Source organism: Macaca thibetana, chromosome 19 (assembly GCF_024542745.1).
Source record: "Macaca thibetana thibetana isolate TM-01 chromosome 19, ASM2454274v1, whole genome shotgun sequence".
NCBI classification, from domain to species: domain Eukaryota; kingdom Metazoa; phylum Chordata; class Mammalia; order Primates; family Cercopithecidae; genus Macaca; species Macaca thibetana.
The window spans coordinates 43,259,628-43,279,227 of NC_065596.1; the positions used below are offsets into that span (position 1 = coordinate 43,259,628).

Below are 19,600 nucleotides of genomic sequence, written 5' to 3' on the forward strand. Positions count from 1 at the left end.
TGCATCTGCCATGATGAACAGTAAACATAATAAGTATGTGTGTGTGTTAAACAGTGATTAGTGCTATGAAAAATTAGAGCAGACAAGGGAAAATGGGGCATAATGAGGTTGGGTTGAGTGGATAGGAGAGGCAGACCCTGAATTAGGAGAGATGGATGAACTATTGTGCTGGTTTAATTTCTTCTCAATACATATATTTTCATTTTAAAAATTTCGTTTCAACCGGGCACGGTGGCTCATGCCTGTAATCCCAACACTTTGAGAGGCCGAGGCAGGTGGATCACCTGAGGCCAAGAGTTTGAGACCAGCCTCATCAACATGGTAAAACCCCGTCTCTACTTTTTTTTTTTTTTTTTTTTTTTTTTTTTTGAGATGGAGTCTCGCTGTGTCTCCCAGGCTGGAGTGCAGTGGCATGATCTCGGCTCACTGCAAGCTCCGCCTCCCGGGTTCACGCCATTCTCCCGCCTCAGCCTCCCAAGTAGCTGAGACTACAGGCGCCCGCCACCACGCCCGGCTAGTTTTTTGTATTTTTAGTAGAGACGGGGTTTCACCATGTTAGCCAGGATAGTCTCGATCTCCTGACCTCGTGATCCACCCGCCTCGGCCTCCCAAAGTGCTGGGATTACAGGCTTGAGCCACCGCGCCCGGCCCCCGTCTCTACTAAAAATACAAAAACCTGGGCGCAATGGCTCCCACCTGTAATCCCAGGACTTTGGGAGGCTGAGGTGGGCAGATCACGAGGTCAGGATTTCGAGACCAGCCTGGCCAATATGGTGAAACCCCATCTCTACTAAAAATAATAATAATACAAAAATTAGTTGGGTGTGGTGGTGTGTGCCTGTAGTCCCAGCTACTCAGGAGGCTGAGGCAGAAGAATGGCTTGAACCCAGGAAGAAGAGGTTGCAGTGAGCTGAGGTCGCGCCATTGCACTCCAGCCTGGGCAACAAGAGTGAAAATTTGTCTAAAAAAAAAATCTTTTATATATATTTTTTGAGACCAGGTCTCACTCTGTCATAGCTCACTTTAGCCTCAAACTCCTGGAGTCCAGCAATCCTCCTGCCTTAGCCTCCTGAGTAGCTGGGACTAAAGGAGAGGCAAGGTCTTCCTGTTGCCCAGGCTGGTCTTGAACTCCTGAGCTCAAGTGGTCCTCTCGCCTCTACCTCCCAAAGTGCTGGGACTATAGGCATGAGCCACTGTGCCCACTAAAACTAATATATTAGTTTTAATGTAATGTGTAAGCAGTGGGAATCTTGTTGATAATGAGATATGATGACCCAAGTATTTGATTTTTTTTTTTTAAACTTTTTTCACTTTGTCACCCAGGCTGGAGTGCAATGGCTTGATCTCGAACTCCTGACCTCAGGTGATCCTCCCACCTTGGCCTCCCAAAGTGCTGGGATTACAGGCATGAACCACTGCACCTGGCCTGATTTTTTTTTAACAGTTAAAATGTTTAAAAAGTTCAAGTACGTTGGCCAGGCACTGTGGCTCATGCCTGTAATCTCAGCGCTTCAGGAGGCCGAGGCGTGCAGATCACTTGAGGTCAGGAGTTCGAGACCAGCCTAGCCAACATGGTGAAACCCTCATCTCTACTTAAAATAAAAAATTAGCTGGGTGTGGTGGCATGCACCTATAGTCCCAGCTACTCAGGAGGCTGAGGCAGGAGAATTGCTAGAACCTGGGAGGCAGAGGTTGGAGTAAGCTGAAATTGCGCCACTGCACTCTAGCCTGGGCAACAGAGCAAGATTCCATTTCAAAAAAAAAAAAAAAATCCAAGTAGGTCAAAAGGGCAGATACTGAAAAGTCAGTGTCTTTTTCCAGTCCCCAATTCTCCTCCCAAGGGCAAGACTTTTGGACTCCACCCCAAAGACACCACACCCAGACAGACTTTCACCGATCCCTCTAAGGACTGCTACCTGAGAGGCTTTATCTGCAAATAAGATGACCTTTGTTCTCAGTGCAGTTCTGCCCCTCACCCTACCTTAGCTTATCACCGCCATGGTCCAGAAGCCTCCTAGCCCCTATCTATTTCTGTATCTCAAAATGCTATTTAAGCTTCAACCATCTGGCCTGTCTTTGAATCTCATACTTTGTGGGGTTTCTCTGTGTGTGCACATAATGGATTTGTGTGCCTTTTCTCTGGTTAATTTGTCTACTGTCAAGTTTATTTCAGAGACTCAAATGATCAAGCCTTCAGAGATGGTAGATGGAAAGTTTCACCTGTCCCTTCACTTGTTAAAAATTTTAAAAAGTTCTTTTGAGATGAGGTTTCACTCTGTCACCCAGTTTGGAGTGCAGTGGTGTGATCCTGGCTCACTGCAGACTTGACCTCCCAGGCTGAAGCCATCCTCCCACCTCAGCCTCTCAAAGTGCTGGGATTGCAGGCATGAGTCAGGTCACTGCAGCCTTGACCTCCCATCCTCAAGTGATCCTCTCGAATAGCTGGGATTATAGGCACAGCTATAGTCCCACCATGTCTGGGTAATTAAAAAATTTTTTTGCAGAGATGGGGTCTTGCTACAATGTCCAGTCTCATCTCAAACTCTTAGCCTCAAGCAATCCTCCTGCCTTGGTCTCCCAAAGTGCTGGGATTACAGGTGTGAGCCATCACACTGGCATTGTCTCTATACTTTATAGAAAGAAAAGGGCTGAGGAGAGCAGAAACAGAGAACAAAAAAACAGATTGGTACTTTCAAAATTACCTTCTTTGTAATGGATAAAGCAGAGTTGTTCTTCAGTTCAGCAAACCAGAAAATCTCTTAATTTAGGAGGGCCAGCTGTGGGTTTTATGGAGCTGTTGCTTCAGAGACTCCACACAGAGGGGGAAATGTTCTAGAGCTATACCAAACCCCTTGGGGATTCCAAATCATCAGGTCCACATTTGTGACAAATTCCCAGAAGATGCCAAAGCTGATGCTTCCAGGACAAAGCACTGAGTAGCTGAATCTTACAGGAATCAAGCCAAGCATCCCTTGCATGTTGATACACGTATTCTTTTTTTTTTTTTTTTTTTTTTTTGAGATGGAGTCTCGTTCTGTTGCCCAGGCTGGAGTGCAGTGGCGCGATCTTGGCTCACTACAACCTCCGCCTCCTGGGTTCAAGTGGTTCTCTTGCTTCAGCCTCCCAAGTAGCTGGGATTACAGGCACATGCCACCACGCCCGGCTAACTTAAATTTCTCTCCTTTTATTTCCCCTTTACATTATAGTTAGGGCATTTTGGAGCTAGGTTTTATTATCTAAGTATTTCATTTCAAGGTAATAAAGGCGGCATGAGAAATTATTTGCTATAAATCAGGGGCATTGGCTCTGATGAGGCTGAGCAACACTGATGCAAAGCAAGAGGTGAGTAGGGGCTGCAAGCTTCTCTCTCTGCTTGGGGTGTGGGTGGGAAGCTGGGGAAAGTCCTGCTGGTCCGGTTTGCAGAAGTAGAAATGTCATGGACCTCTGGGTACAGAGAAGTGGGCTGCACAAATAATTCCAAGGGTGTTAGAGGTTCCACCAATGTGACTTTCTTGACTACAGCTCTCCCTAGAGGCCATTGTAACAAGATTAGAGTGAGGTAGGAGGCGGGACTTGACTCCAGAGGTGGGGCTTGGACACCAGATCAGACTGAAGACTTGGTAAAACAGGGCGGTGGGGGACAGCGGGAGGGTGGGAGGGTGGGAAGCAGCTTTATTACTTTATTTATTTGTTTATTTATTTGAGATGGAGTCTCACTCTGTTGCCAGGCTGGAGTGCAGTGGTGCGATCTTGGCTTACTGCAACCTCTGCCTCCCAGGTTCAAGCGATTCTTCTGCCCCAGCCTCCCAAGTAGCCGGGACTACAGTAGTGTGCCACCATGCTTGGCTAATTTTTTGTGTTTTCAGTAGAGACGGGGTTTCACCTATTAGCCAGGATGGTCTCCATCTCCTGACCTCGCAATCCACCTGCCTCAGCCTCCCAAAGTGCTGGGATTACAGGTGTAAGCCACTGCACCCAACCAGCTTTATTTATTATTATTATTATTATTATTATTTTGAGACGGAGTCTTGCTCTGTCGCCCAGGCTGGAGTGCAATGGTGCAAGATCAGCTCACTCCAACCTCTGCCTCCCATGTTCAAGTGATTCTCCTGCCTCAACCTCCCGAGTAGCTAGGATTGCAGGCACCCGCCACCACACCTGGCTAATTTTGTATTTTTAGTAGAGACGGGGTTTCACCATGTTGGCCAGGCTGGTCTCAAACTCCAGACCTCAGGTGATCCACCCACCTTGGCCTCCCAAAGTGCTGGGATTACAGGTGTGAGCCAGCGCGCTCAGCTGGAAGCAGCTTTCTATGAGACAGGTCCACCAGTATGCCATGTCAGTTTACCATTGCCATGGCAACACCGTAGCGTTACTGCCCCTTTCTGTAGCAATGACCCAATGATGACTCCCCCTTTCCTAGAAATTTCTGCATGAACCGCCCCTTAATCTACATGCAAAATTAAAGGTGTGTATAAATATGACTGCGGAACTGCCCTGGGCTGCTACTGCCTGCCTATGAATAGCCCTGCTCTGCAGTAGCGGCCACCAAGCTGTGACACTGCCACTTCAATAAAGCTGTTTCTCCTACCTCTGGATTGCCCTTGAATTTTTTCCTGGGTGGGCCGGACGCAGTGGCTCATGCCTTATTCCCAGCACTTTGGGAGGCTGAGGGGGAGGCGGATCATTTGAGATCAGGAGTTCGAGACCAGCCTGGCCAACACGGCGAAACCCCGTCTCTACTAAAAATACAAAAATTAGCCGGGCATGGTGGTGTGTGCCTGTAGTCCCAGCTACTCAGGAGGCTGAGACAGGAGAATTACTTGAACCCAGGAGATGGAGGTTGCAGTGAGCCGAGATGGCGTCATACTGCACTCCAGCCTGGGCGACAGAGCAAGACTCCGTCTCAAAAAAAAAAGAAAGAAAGAAAGAAAAAGAAAACCTTGACAAATAGAGCCAGGGAACGCCATGAAGACAGAGTTCTCACGTTTATACACCTGATAACAAAAACAATTACAAAAGACTCTACAGAAACCATAAACTTGCCCTAAGGGCATTACAACTTTACACAAAAAATGGTTCTACAAAGCCCTCTGTGGAAGAACTGCCTGTCTGACCTCGAATTGGCATCACCCTTGATCTTGATCTTTGTAGCCAAGGATAATTATTTCAAAACTCCTCCTCATTTTTTCTTGTAAGAGCCTTTGTCTTCCTTTACCTGCCTGAATCTGCACATAGTTCACTATGGCATGCAGATTCTCATTGCAATGCTGTATTCCCAAACAAACATCTCTCCTCTCTCTCTCTCTTTTTTTTTTTTTTTTGATACAGAATCTGGCTCTGTTGCCCAGGCTGGAGTGCAGTGGCGCAGTCTCGGCTCGCTGCAACCTTTGCCTCCCCAGTTCAAGTGATTCTCCTGCCTTGGCCTCCTGAGTAGCTAGGATTACAGGCGTCCACCACCACGCCCAGCTACTTTTTTTGTATTTTTAGTAGAGATGGGATTTCACTATGTTGGTCAAGCTAGTCTCGAACTCCTGACCTCAGGTGATCTGCCCACCTCAGCCTCCCAAAGTGCTGAGATTACAGGTGTGAGCCAACGGGCCTGAGGCAAACATCTCTTCTTTTATAGAACCTCTTCTGTTTGTTGATTAAGTTGATATATATGGTGTCAGAAATGGGACCTGCATGAGATTACTATCTGAAGGAATTGGTGGTTCTTGGAATTGCTGTGCAGCTCACTTGGGCTCTCTGAGCTCTCTCCTTACATGGATGGCTCTTCTTTTCTACCATGGTGAGTCCCATCTCAGGCTGAGCCTCCCTTCTTTTTGTTAAGAGGCTTTTTGATTTATTTTGTTAGAGTCTTTTTGGTATTATTTGAGATCTGGTTTACATAAGACCCCCCGCCTTTTTTTTTTTTTTTGAGATGGAGTCTCCCTCTGTCATCCAGGCTGCAGTGCAGTGGCACGATTTTGGCTCACTGCAACCTCTACCTCCTGGGTTCAAGTGATTCTCCTGCCTTCACCTCCCAAGTCACTGGGATTACAGGTGAGCCACCATGCCCAGCTAATTTTTGTATTTTTAGTAGAGATGGAGTCTCACCATGTTGGCCAGGCTGGTGTCGAACTCCTGACCTCAAGTAATCCACCTGCCTCAGCTTCCCAAAGTGTTGAGATTACAGGCGTGAGCCACCGTGCCCGGCTTGGACAAGACCACCTTAGTAAAGGACCATACATCCTTCCTGAAATGATAAAATACTTTTTTGTCTTTTCTGGTAAGCCCTTCCCGGTATAGAGAGCAGTGTCTTTGTGAATTGCGTACTCTTGGTTTCTGCAGAGTTTGCGTTCTATCTGTGAGGCACGCCTCCTCTGGTTTGTGCACCTAGTTTCATATTTTGTTTGATCTGCACACCTCACTTAACATTTCTGTGAACACTTTTATCTTGGTTTCTTTTGATTTGGTTTGACCCTTCACTCGCTTGTTTCCAAAAAATCTTTCAAGAGCAAAAATAAAAATTCTTTTTTTTTTTTTTTTTTTTTTGAGACAGAGTTTTATTCTTGTTGCCCAGGCTGGAGTGCAATGGCGCAATCTCGGCTCACCGCAACCTCCACCTCCCAGGTTCAAGCGATTCTCCTGCCTCAGCCTCCTAAGTAGCTGGGATTATAGGCATGTGAAAAATAAACATTCTAAATGGTGGGTGTGTGATGGCTAATTAACAGCCACCAGGGTGGTCACCATTATCTAAAATACCTGTCTAAACTCCTGACGTTCCCTGACAGGATTTACAGGATTTTCTTTGCTCTTGGAAGATTAATACGAAGTGGAAAGGGATTCTCAAACATTAAGGCATGTCAGGTTTTCTGTTGGGGGGGCGGTTTCCAGCTGGCACATATTATGGCCTATTCTTGTGCACATTTTTTTTTTTTTTGAGATGGAGTATCGCTCTGTTGCCCAGGCTGGAGTGCAGTGGTTTGATCTTGGCTCACTGGAACCTCTGCCTCCTGGGTTCAAACAATTCTCCTGCCTCGGCCTCCTGAGTAGTTGGGATTACAGGCATGAGCCACCATGTCCAATTAATTTTTGTATTTTTTTAGTAGAGATGGGGTTTCACCATGTTGGCCAGGCTGGTCTCGAACTCCTGACCTTAAGTGATCCGCCCACCTCGGCCTCCCACAGTGCTGGGATGACACTGCACTCCACCCTGGGAGACAGAGTGAGACTCCATCTCAAAAAAAAAAAAAAAAAAAAGAGTGCTCATATAAAATACAAAATATAAAATATATAATAACCCAAATGCCTTTTATTTCATGTAAGTTAAGTAAATCTTTAATAAATAAGCTGGTTTTTAAATTATTGGTAAAATTAAAAACATAAACATCTTCAAAATTGTCAGTATAAACTTTTTTTCCTGGGTTTAATGGTCAGTTTTATATTTGTCACTGCTAGATATTATAATATGACAGGATTTGGCACAAAGTTTATAAAGCTATAAACCTAGTCTAAAATAGAATTATCCTGGTGTAATTTTTTAAAGTAAGGTTGGTTTAATAAAAATACCTGTGTCTTCTGAGATATTGGCAAAATAATCATATATTTACAGGCTACAAATTTTGTGAAATGAGAAATAACAAAGTGATTGCTAGGTTTGTCTAATATCTAAATTTTCCTAAGGAATCTAGGTAAATGTTAAAAAAATTTGGGTAAGTGTAAATGGGATATATGCTTAAAAATGAACTTTTTATATAACTTGAAATCTCTAAATTATGTTATGGTAAATTAAATAATAGATATTCATTAAATTTCTGGGTCATTTTTAAATAAGATAAACAGAAACAAATTGCTGAACATATATATGTTTGTTCTTGGCTTCTTATATTTTTAAATTTTTATTTATTTATTTTTTGAGACAGGGTCTTACTCTGTCACCCAGTCTGAAGTGTAGTGGCATGATCACAGCTAACTGCAGCCTCAATCTCCCTGGGCTCAGGTGATCCTCCAGCTGAGCCTCCCAAGTACCTGGAACTATAGGTGTGCACCACCATGCCTAGCTAAATTTTTTATTTTTTGTAGAGACAAAGTTTTGCCATGTTGCCCAGGATGGTCTTGAACTCCTGGGCTCAAGTGTTCTGCCTGCTTTGGCCTCCTAAAGTGCTAGAATATAGGCATGAGCCACTGTGCCCAGCTAGCTTCTTTTTTTTTTCTTCTTCTTTTTCTTGTGATGGAGTCTTGCTCTGTCTCCCAGGCTGGAGTTCAATGGAATGATCTCAGCTTACTACAACCTCCACCTCTTGGGCTCAAGAGATTTTCCTGCCTCAGCCTCCCAAGTAGCTGGGATTATAGGCACCCACCACCATGCTGGGCTAATTTTTGTATTTTTAGTAGAGATGGGGTTTCACCATGTTGGCCAGAGTGGTCTCGAACTCCTGACCTCAAGTGACCCACCCACCTCAGCCTCCCAAAGTGCTGGCATTACAGGCATGAGCCACCATGCCCAGCTCCAGCTGGCTTCTTATAATTATAAAAACTAAATATTTTGGAGTCTATTAATACATATAAAAATTATGGGAAAACATGTTTGTAAAGTTATTAAATGACTTTCATTTATAAAATACTGATATGTGACAGACAATTCAAGATTTCTTACTTCCCAGGTTTTCACTAAAATTTAAGGTTACTGTATTAGTCCATTCTCAAGTTGCTATGAAGAAATACCCAAGACTGGATAATTTATAAAGGAAAGAGTTTTAATTGACTCACAGTTCTTCAGCGTGGCTAGGGAGGCCTCAAGTAACTTACAATCATGGCAGAAGGGGAAGCAACATGCCCTTCTTCACAGGGCAGCAGGAGAGAGAAGTGCTGAGCAAAGGGGGAAAAGCCCCTTATAAAACCATCAGATCTTGGCCAGGCGTGGTGGCTCATGGCTGTAATCCCAGCACTTTGGGAGGCCAAGGCAGGCAGATCACTTGAGATCGGGAATTTGAGATCAGCCTAGCCAAATGGTGAAACCCTGTCTCTACTAAAAATACACAAATTAGCCAGGCATAGTGGCACAGACCTGTAATCCCAGCTACTTGGGAGTCTGAGGCGGGAGAATTGCTCGAACCCAGGAGATGGAGGTTGCAGTGAGCTGAGACTTTGCTATTACACTCCAGACTGGGTGACAGGTAATAGAGCCAGACTCCTCAAAAAGCAAACAAACAAACAAACAAAACCAAAAAAACAAAGGTAAAGCATGTGCTTTTTCCCCTCACTTGATTCCTCCAAAATCTGGAAACTATTTGTGAGTATTCTTATTTTTATTTATGTAAGTTCAGAAAAAGTCTGCCCTTTATTTATTTATTTATTTATTTTTTGAGACGGAGTCTCGCTCTGTCGCCCAGGCTGGAGTGCAGTGGCCGGATCTCAGCTCACTGCAAGCTCCGCCTCCTGGGTTCACGCCATTCTCCTGCCTTAGCCTCCCAAGTAGCTGGGACTACAGGCGCCCGCCACCTCGCCCGGCTAGTTTTTTGTATTTTTAGTAGAGACGGGGTTTCACCGTGTTAGCCAGGATGGTCTCGATCTCCTGACCTCGTGATCCACCCGTCTCGGCCTCCCAAGGTGCTGGGATTACAGGCTTGAGCCACCGCGCCCGGCATGCCCTTTCTTTATAAGCAAGATACAACAGAAAACACTGGCTATATCACAAGGCTCTGACTGAAGTGTCATATATTTTATTTTAATTAATTAATTTATTTATTTATTGAGACCGAGTTTCACTCTGTCACCCAGGCTGGAGTGCAGTGGTGTGATCTCGGCTCACTGCAACCTCTGCCTCCCAGGTTCAAGTGATTCTCCTGCCTCAGCCTTCCGAGTAGCTAGGATAACAGGTGTGCACCCCATGCCCAGCTAATTTTTTTGTGTGTGTATTTTTAGTAGAGACAGGGTGTCACCATGTTGGCCAGGCTGGTCTCGAGCTCCTGACCTCAGATGATCCACCCACCTCGGCATCCCATAGTGCTGGGGTTACAAGTGTGAGCCACCATGCCTGGCCTGAAATATTGTATTTTAAAATATACATAAAATGCCTGGCTTCAAGAGTTCTCAGTCTTACAGTGAATGAGTAAAAATGGCCCATTTCTGGCAGGCCCAAGAACCTTAAGAACCTTAAGAACCTATTGGTAAAATCTAAAGTCTGCCTTGGTTTGGCTTCTGAGCCTCAAGAGGTTTTTAAATCTGAGATTCCTATATGATAAATGTGGAGAGAAAAATTTACGTTTCTAAAGAAAAACTATAATATACCTATTAATAGATTGCAGCCCTGTGCATTGTTTTTAAGTTCTTGTTATCTACCTATAGACTGGACAAGTTCCTGAATTCTCCTGACTTCCTCCAATGTATTGCTACAGCTCTCCAACTAAAAGCAACAGCTGGATGGGTAAGGTGGCTCATGCCTATAATCACAGCATTTTGGGAGGCTGAGGTGGGTAGATCACCTGATGTTGGGAGTTTGAGACCAGCCCGGCCAACACGATGAAACCCTATTCTAATAAAATTACAAAAATTACCCGCACTTGGTGGCATGTACCTGTAGACCCAGATACTCGGGAGGCTGGGACATGAGAATTGCTTGAACCTGGGAGGTGGAGGTGGCAGTGAGCTGAGATTGCTCTGCTGCACTCCAGCCTGGGCAACAGAGTAAGACTCTGTCTCAATAAACAAACAAACAAACAAACATAAATAAATAAATAAAGTAAAAGCTGCTCTGTTTCCAAAGCTCTATAAACTGAAATGAGACCAATTTTAAGGAACAAACCTTGTGCCCAATGTATAGGCCACACAAAAGCTCACCAAAAACGGCCGGGCGCGGTGGCTCAAGCCTGTAATCCCAGCACTTTGGGAGGCCGAGATGGGCGGATCACAAGGTCAGGAGATCGAGACCATCCTGGCTAACAAGGTGAAACCCCGTCTCTACTAAAAATACAAAAAACTAGCTGGGCGAGGTGGCGGGCGCCTGTAGTCCCAGCTACTCGGGAGGCTGAGGCAGGAGAAAGGTGTAAACCCGGGAAGCGGAGCTTGCAGTGAGCTGAGATCCAGCCACTGCACTCCAGCCTGGGCGACAGAGCGAGACTCCGTCTCAAAAAAAAAAAAAAAAAAAAAGCTCACCAAACTGTCTGACATCATGACCAAAGACGTACAAACTGAAAATCAGGAGAAGTTGATGTTTTCACACTGCGGACGGCTTTTCCCAAGACATTTGGAACAAGACTAACTCATAATAAGATTTTTACCCCCTTAATGCTATCCTTTTCATTTGGCAGTAAGGAAGGAGACCACTGCTACTCCTGCTGCCCTCCTCCCCCTACCTTGCTTCGTTCACAAGACAAGAGGAAAGAGAGAGAGCAAAAAGTTAGAAAGAAACAAAAGATAAATAGCCAGACAACCTTGGCACCACCACCTGGCCCTAGGAGTTAAAAAAAGTAATAATAATAACATCAACTCCTGACCTAAACTACTTGTGTTATCTGTAAATTCCAGACACTGTATGAAAAAAAGCATTGTAAAACTTTTTGTTCCGTTAGCTGATGCATGTAGCCCCCAGTCACATTTCCCACGCTTGCTACTTGGCAGACGAGCAGGAGGATCACCTGGGCCGAGGAGGTGGATGCTGCAGTGAGCTAGGATTGTACCACTGCAGTCCAGCTTGGGCAACAAAGCAAGATCCTGTCTCTAAAAAACAAAACACAAAACGAAACAAAACAACTTTGTATGTTGTTAAATTTTTGCATTCAGTACAACTCCTAACAAAATAACGTTGGCCCAGCATTTTGAGATGTTAATAAAAGACTACAGAACAGATAAAACTGAACTTAATAATAGATGCCATGAAGACTTAGTCTGAGAGCCACTCCCGTCACACTTCCCTTGTTGTTCAAATACATTGTTTTCTCCAGTTCCTTCTCAGGCTTTAGATTAAAAGTGTTTTGAGGCTGGGCACAGTGGCTCATGTCTATAATCCCAGCACTTTGGGATGCCGAAGCGGGTGACTTGAGGTCAGGAGTTCGAGACCAGCCTGGCCAACATGGTGAAACCCCATCTCTACTAAAATTACAAAAATTAGCCAGGTGTGGTGGTGTGTGCCTGTAATCCCAGCTACTTGGGAGGCTGAGGCAGGAGAATCACTTGAACCTGGGTGACGGAGGTTGCAGTGAGCCGAGATCACGCCACTTCACTCCAGCCTGGGTGACAGAGTGAGTGAGATTCTGTCTCAAAAAAAAAAAAAAAAAAAAAAAAAGGAGGAGGGATTGCTACAGTTTTGATACTTCTGGACACCAGTCACTTCCCCACAACATGAATTGCAACTGGGACAGGTACATCACAGCACCAAGATACATCAAAACCCAAATACAGGATGATCAATCAGTGATGCTTTTGGAGAAAGATCTTAATCAAAAAGGAGAAATGTGAAAGTTGTCAGAGTCACTGTGGAGTCACTAAGATTAAGAAAACCCTGAAAAACAGAGCTGGGGAAGGCCATGAAGATAGGGTTCTCACACTTGTGTGCCTGATCACAAAACTATCACGAAAGACTCTGCAAAAACCACAACCTTGGCCAGGCACAGTGGCTCACATCTGTAATGCCAGCATTTTGGGAGGCTGAGGAGGGAAGATTGCTTGAGGCCAGGAGTTTGAGACCAGCCTGAGCAAAATAGCAAGACCCCCTCCCTACAAAAAAAAAAATATAAAAATCAGCCGGGTGTGGTGGCACGTGCCTGTAGTCTCAGCTAGAGGCGAGAGGATTACTTGAGCCCAGAAGGTTGAGGCCGCAGTGAGCCAAGATCATGCTACTGCACTCGTGCCTGGGTGAAAGAGCAAGACTGTGTCTCAAAACACAAAACAAAAAGCACATAAAACAATGCTATACAGTGTAATAATTTTGGAACAACAATCTGTAGAAAAAGGAGAAAATAATCCAATGTGTATCTTTTTTTTTTTTTTCCAATGTGTATCATTTATGGGAGAAGAAAGTCTTCCCAGCAAGGCTGAACTGACCTTTGAAGCAAGAACAGATGAGGCAGAAGGGAATAAGGACTTTTGGAATCATTAGTTCTGCCCATCAGATATTTCCAGCTGGCAGCATGATGTGGTGGTGTGTGCCTGTAATTCCAGCTACTTGGGAGGCTGAGGCAAGGGGATCACTTGAGCCTGTGAGTTCGAGACCAGCCTCAGTAACATAGCAAGACCCCCATTAAAAAAAAAAAGAAAGAAAAAAAGAAATCAAGTAGAAATTTGGGTGCAGTGGCTCACTCCTGCAATCCCAGCACTTTGGGAGGCTGAGGCAGGTGGATCACCTGAGGTCAGGAGTTTGAGACCAGCCTGGCCAACATGGTGAGATCCCATCTCTACTAAAATACAAAACTTAGCCAGGTGTGGTGGCAAGTGCCTGTAATCCCAGCTACTTGGGAGGCTGAGGCAGGAGAATTGCTTGAACCCAGGAGGCAGAGGTGGCAGTAAGCCGAGATCATGCCACTACGCTCCAGCCTGGGTGACAAGAGTGAGACTCCATCTCAAAATAAATAAATAAATAAATAAATAAATAAATAAATAAATAAATAAATTTCTTCCTGAATTAAACATGGGCTGGCACCTTTATTCCCATAGCCACGCAATGATTTCCTGACATGGCCCGTAACCATCCTCATGTGGCAGCCCCACACAGAAGCTAGTTAACATGAAACCATGGCCCCGTGAGGAAGTGCCATCCTCACTCACATTTCGCAAGCATTTGCTGAGCACCAGCTGTTTGCCAGGCTTTGGGTTAGGCACTGGGGACACAGCAGTGAAAGAGAGGGGTAAAATGTCTGCCCTCCAGGAACTGACGTTCTATAGCGTAAAACAGGCAGTAAGGAAGGATGTAAATAAATAGAACCTACGAGGGTGGTAAGTGCTGTGGAGGCAGAAAGCAAACTAAGCCAGGGAGGCGGTAGGAAGAGCGGGAGGGAGCTGTAAGTTTCAGGCAGGGCACCCAGGGAAGGTCTCTCTGAGAAGCTGACCTTTGAGCTGAGATCTGGAGGGGATAAAGGATTAAGCCAGATTGAGGTAGGAGACCAGCAGGACTTGTTTTCTGGTCACAACCCTGCTGACCAAAACAGGATCTGGTCCAGACGGGATGAAGTAAAGAAACTGGCAGAAACCAGCCAACCCCTAGGCAGGAATCCCTAGCTGCTCTCATTGTCTATTAGCTTAAGACACTCCCACCAGAGCATGACAGTTTACAAATGCCATGGCAACGACCTGGAAGTTACCGCCCCTTTGCTACCTGGAAGTTATCTCCCATTTCACACAGTTCTAAATGACCCACCCTCTCAATTTGCATTAACCCGCCCCCTAATTTGCATGTCACTGAAAGTGGATAGAAGTGAGTATAAATAGTTGCCAACAGCCTATAAGTTGTCTAGTCTGGGTGCACTGCCTATGAGCCAGCTCTGTTCTGCAAGGAGCAGCACTGTTCTCTAAAAGATTGCTGTCAAACACCATGGGCTCATCCTTGAATTCCTTCCTGAGTGAAGACAAGATCCCTCCCAGGCTAAGCCCCAATTCTGATGCTTTCCTGTCCAGCATCAAGATCACTATCTGGGGAAAGAGTGCTCTTAGAAGAGAGAACAGCAAGTGCAAAGGCCATGAGGCAGGAGCAAGGGGCAAGAAGGCCGTGGGGCTAGAGCCAAGGGGAGAGTGGTAGGAAATGCACTTTGAGAGGTGATGGGGCAGACTGTGGGGGCTTTGTGGGCTGTGGTAGGAACTTACTTGTCCTGTGAGTGAGATGCAGCCATGGGAGGGTTTGAAGGAGGGATGTGATCTGATTCAGGCATTGTGATATTGTGATTTACAATAAGATGTATGTACAGTCGGCTGGGCATGGTGGCTCATGCCTATAATCCCAGCACTTTGGGAGGCCAAGGCAGGGTGATCACTTGAGGTCAGGAGTTCAAGACCAGCCTGGCCAACATAGTGAAACTCCGTCTCTACTAAAAATACAAAAATTAGCTGGACATGGTGATGCATGCCTGTAGTCCCAGCTACTTGGGAGGCTGAGGCAGGAGAATTGCTTGAACCCGGGAGGCAGAGGTTTCAGTGAGCTGAGATCGTGCCTCTGTACTCCAGCCTGGGTGACAGAGCAAGACTCCGTCTCAAAAAAAAAAAAAAAAAAAAAAAAAAAGAAAAAAAAAGAAGCATCCTTATCATATCTTGCTGGACAAAAGTCCAAGGAACACCATGATGACATCCTACTGGAAGATATTATCAATACAATATCCTGCCGGGCAGCAAGCCAGACTGCCCAGACCCCTCCCACCCATACCTATAAATTGCCCCAGCCTGTAAATAGCGATGGGCTCTGGCATTAGGCTGGTCCCCGACTTCTGTTGGTTTTATGCTGGACATAGAGCCTGTATTTGCTGTCGAGCCACCCTCCTTCTGTGCGTGTGTCTTTCTTTAACCCTCACCTTCACTTCAAAATCCAACAAAGATAGGTTCTCACTATTTTGCCCAGGCTGGTCTTGAACTCCTGAGCTCAACTGATCCTCCCGCCTTGGCCTCCCAAAGTGCTAGGATTACAGGAGTGAGCCACAGCACCCGGCCTGAAATTTTTTTAATTAACTAATTATTTTGTAGAGCCAGGGTCTTGCTATGTTGCCCAGGCTGGTCTCGAACTCCTGACCTCAAGTGAGCCGCCCTCCTCGGCCTTCCTAAGTGCTGGGATTACAGGTATGAGCCACCACACCCAGCGAGTGTCAGAACTGAACTGAATGAGAAGACACCCAACTGGTGTCTGCTGTCGAATTACTTGGTGTGGAAGAGAAAACCCCCTATACATCCAGAGTCCCTGAAGTATTCTGTGTTGTGAGAATGCAGCAGGAGAAACCGGGTTTGTTTTTCTTGTGTGTGGGGGCCGGAGGAAGTAAGGAACAGAGAAAGAAGGACTCTGCTCAGAGGCAGGTGAGACAGAAGGATGGACCAGTCCAGGACCAGGGCACAGGCGCCAGGAGAAGTGGCTAATTCTGGATAGATTTGAAGGTGCCCAGAGCATTTGCTGAAGAATTGGGCATGAGATACTGGGCCACACAGAACATGTTCAGGATATCAGGTGATGTTTTTTGTGAAGTCCCTGTCTATAGCAACAATTTGATTGAAAGATGTGGCCAGGTGTGGTGACTCACGCCTGTAATCCCAGCACTTTGGGAGGATGAGGTGGGAGGATCATTTCAGGTCACGAGCTTGAGACCAGCCTGGGCAACACGAAGAGAGCCCATCTCTATTTTTTTAAAAAAAGGAAAAAACAATTTAATTTCTTTTTCTTTTTTGACTAGACAGGGTTTAGCCATGTTGCCCAGGGTAGACTGCTGGGATCTGCCCGCCTTGGCCTCCCAAAGTGCTGGGATTACCAGCACCCTAAAAAAAGGGAAAATTAAAAAAAAAAAGAAAAATTTGTTACCAAATTCATGGACCCAAGTGAGGTATAGTGATTTATCAATGACATAGAATAACGCATAGAGAAGAGATACTTAGATACTTACTTTTTGTTGAACCCATGGCCATGAAATCCTCCAGAGTGTCCAGGTACCATCTCCTCATATTCCTTTTTTATCATCCTGTGTCATTTTGGGCTAACTTAATATCCCTCAGCATGCAAAAGAGGCAGCATTGCTGTTACACTCAACATCCTTGCCTATGCTGATTTTTTAATTTTTTATTTATTTTATTTTTATTTATTTTTTATTTATCTATGCCTATTTTTCTTTTTTTAGATGGAGTCTTGCTCTGTCCCCAGGTTGGAGTGCTGTGGTCCAATCTTGGCTCACTGCAACCTCTGCCTCCTGGGTTCAAGTGATTCTCCTGCCTCAGCCTCCCGAGTAGCTGGGACTACAGGCAAGTGCCACCACGCCCAGCTAATTTTTGTATTTTTAGTAGAGATGGGGTTTCACCATGTTGGCCAGGATGGTCTTGAACTCCTGACCTCAGGTGATCTGTCCACCTCAGCCTCCCAAAGTGCTGGGATGACAGGAATGAGCCACTGCCCCTGGCCACCTCTGCTGATCTGTACGGCTATCTGTTTAACACTGGTCACATCGTTCCTCATGACACTGCCTCAGGAGGCTGCTTCATCTGTTGTGACATCCATGAGTACCGGCTTCTGGCGACTTTGTCAGAGGATTTCCTGGGCTGGGTGGATGACGAACACAAACGCCAATGCCAATCTTTATTCTTCTTGTCAGACAGTAATGTGCCAATGTCATAACAGGGTTTAAAAGGGAGGCACATTGTATTACTCCGTTTTCACGCTGCTGACAAAAACATACCTGAGACTGGGTAATTTATAAAGAAAAAGAGGTTTAATTGTCTCACAGTTCCACGTGGTTGGGGAGGCCTCACAATCATGGCGGAAGGCAAAGGGCACGTCTTACATGGCAGCAGAGAAGAGAGAGAATAAGAACCAAGTGAAAGGGGAAAAACTCTTACAAAACCATCAGATCTCGTGAAACTTATGCAATACCATGAGAACAGTATGGGAGAAACCATCTGGATGATTCCGTCATCTCCCACTGGATCCCTCCCACAACACATGGGAATCACGGGAGCTACAATTCAAGATGAGATTTGGGTGAGGACACAGCCAAACCATTTCACGCATCTCACATAAGAGTGTGAAAACCCAATCATCGAGTTTACGAACTACAAAAGGATCAAATGCAAGTCTTTTAAATTTTTTTTTTTTTTTTTGAGATGGAATTTTACTCTGTCACCCAGACTAGGGTGCAGTGGCACGATCTTGGCTCACTGCAACCTCCGCCTCCCGGGTTCAAGCGATTCTCCTGCCTCAGCATCTTTTAAAAATTTTAAAAAGATGTTTTAAGCAGAGGCGAGGTCTCGTTATGTTGCCCAGGCTGGCCTCGAACTTCTGGCCTCAAGCAATCCTCCAACCTCTGCCTCCCAAAGTACTGGGATTACAGGCATGAGCCACTGCACCCAGTGTAACGCAAGTTTTTTGTTTGTTTGTTTGTTTTCTGAGACAGAGTCTTGCTCTGTCGCCCAGGCTGGAGTGCAGTGGCGTGATCTCGGCTCACTGCAACCTCCGCCTCCCAGGTTCAAGTGATTCTCCTGACTCAGCCTCCTGAGTAGCTGGGATTACAGGCACGTACCACCACGCCCAGCTAATTTTTGTATTCTTAGTAGAGATGGGATTTCACCATGTTGGCCAGGTTGGTCTTGAACTCTTGACCTCGTGGTCTGCCCACCTCGGCCTCCCAAACTGCTGGGATTACAGATGTGAGCCACCATACGTGGCCCCAAAAAGTTTTTTTTTTTTTTTTTTTTTGAGACGGAGTCTCGCTTTGTCGCCCAGGCTGGAGTGCAGTGGCCGGATCTCAGCTCACTGCAAGCTCCACCTCCCGGGTTTACGCCATTCTCCTGCCTCAGCCTCCCGAGTAGCTGGGACTACAGGTGCCCACCACCTCGCCCGGCTAGTTTTTTGTATTTTTTTTTAGTAGAGACGGGGTTTCACCATATTAGCCAGGATGGTCTCGATCTCCTGACCTCGTGATCCACCCGTCTCGGCCTCCCAAAGTGCTGGGATTACAGGCTTGAGCCACCGCGCCCGGCCCCCAAAAAGTTTCAACCAGAGTAATGTGAGCAAGAAATTTCTGGTCATGTTAAATGACCATATTTGGAATTTCCTGATAGAAATGTAGAACCACACACCTTCCACCCAAGTCTGTCCTTAGGCCATCATCCCTGCATTCATAAAGTTTTTTTTTTTTTTTTTTTTTTAGACAGAGTCTCACTCTGTCGCCCAGGCGGAGCGATCTCAGTTCACCTAAACCTCAGTCTCCCAGGTTCAAGTGATTCTTTCACCTCAGCCTCCTGAGTATCTGAGACTACAGGTGCACGCCACCACGCCTGGCTAATTTTTCTGTATTTTCAGTAGGGGTGGCGTTTCCCCATGTTGCCCAGGCTGGCCTCAAACTCCCAACCTCAAGTGATCCGCCTGCCTCGGCCTCCCAAAGTGCTGTGATTACAGGCGGGAGACACTGCACTCAGCCAAGATTTTAAAAACTTTTTACAATTTTATTTTTAGAGCTGAGGTCTCAGTATGTCACCCAGGCTGATCTCGAACTCTTAGGCTCAAGCGATCCTCCTGCCTCAGCCTCCCAAAGTGTTGGAATTACAGGCGTGAGCCGTCGTGCCTGGCCACTAGAGTCCTTCAACACGGACCTTGTCTTAGCCTTCAATACCCCTTCAACCTGTGAGAATAAGCAAAGCAGATACAGTGACCACGTGTCTGTCCCTCCTGGAGCCCAGCTGTGACTGACCGGACAGCATCTGGCCCAGGGGAGGGGAGAGGCACAATTTGCCCATTATGGAGAAGAAACTGGCCAGTTCTTCAGGAGCCCGATGTCTCTCTTCCCGGCAGCAGGAGTTACAGGCCGTGAATACCAGTTTCTGCGGGAGAAACAAAGGAATCTTCGCAGATAGCAAGGAAATAAAATAGCTCCTTTCTAAAAGGACATTGCCTGCCAGGGACGGTGGCTCACGCCTGTAATCCCAGCACTTTGGGAGGCCAAGGCAAGCA

The 19,600-nt window shown here is 45.9% G+C and overlaps 1 protein-coding gene and 1 pseudogene across 1 annotated transcript in view; both read right to left on the bottom strand.

The window, feature by feature from the left end:
• The window catches only part of SARS2 (seryl-tRNA synthetase 2, mitochondrial), a 209,078-nt gene that overhangs the window by 106,505 nt on the left and 82,973 nt on the right, over positions 1-19,600 (bottom strand). The gene's annotated exons all lie outside the window — the stretch shown is intronic.
• LOC126943679 (uncharacterized) lies at positions 17,655-17,715 on the bottom strand (annotated as a pseudogene).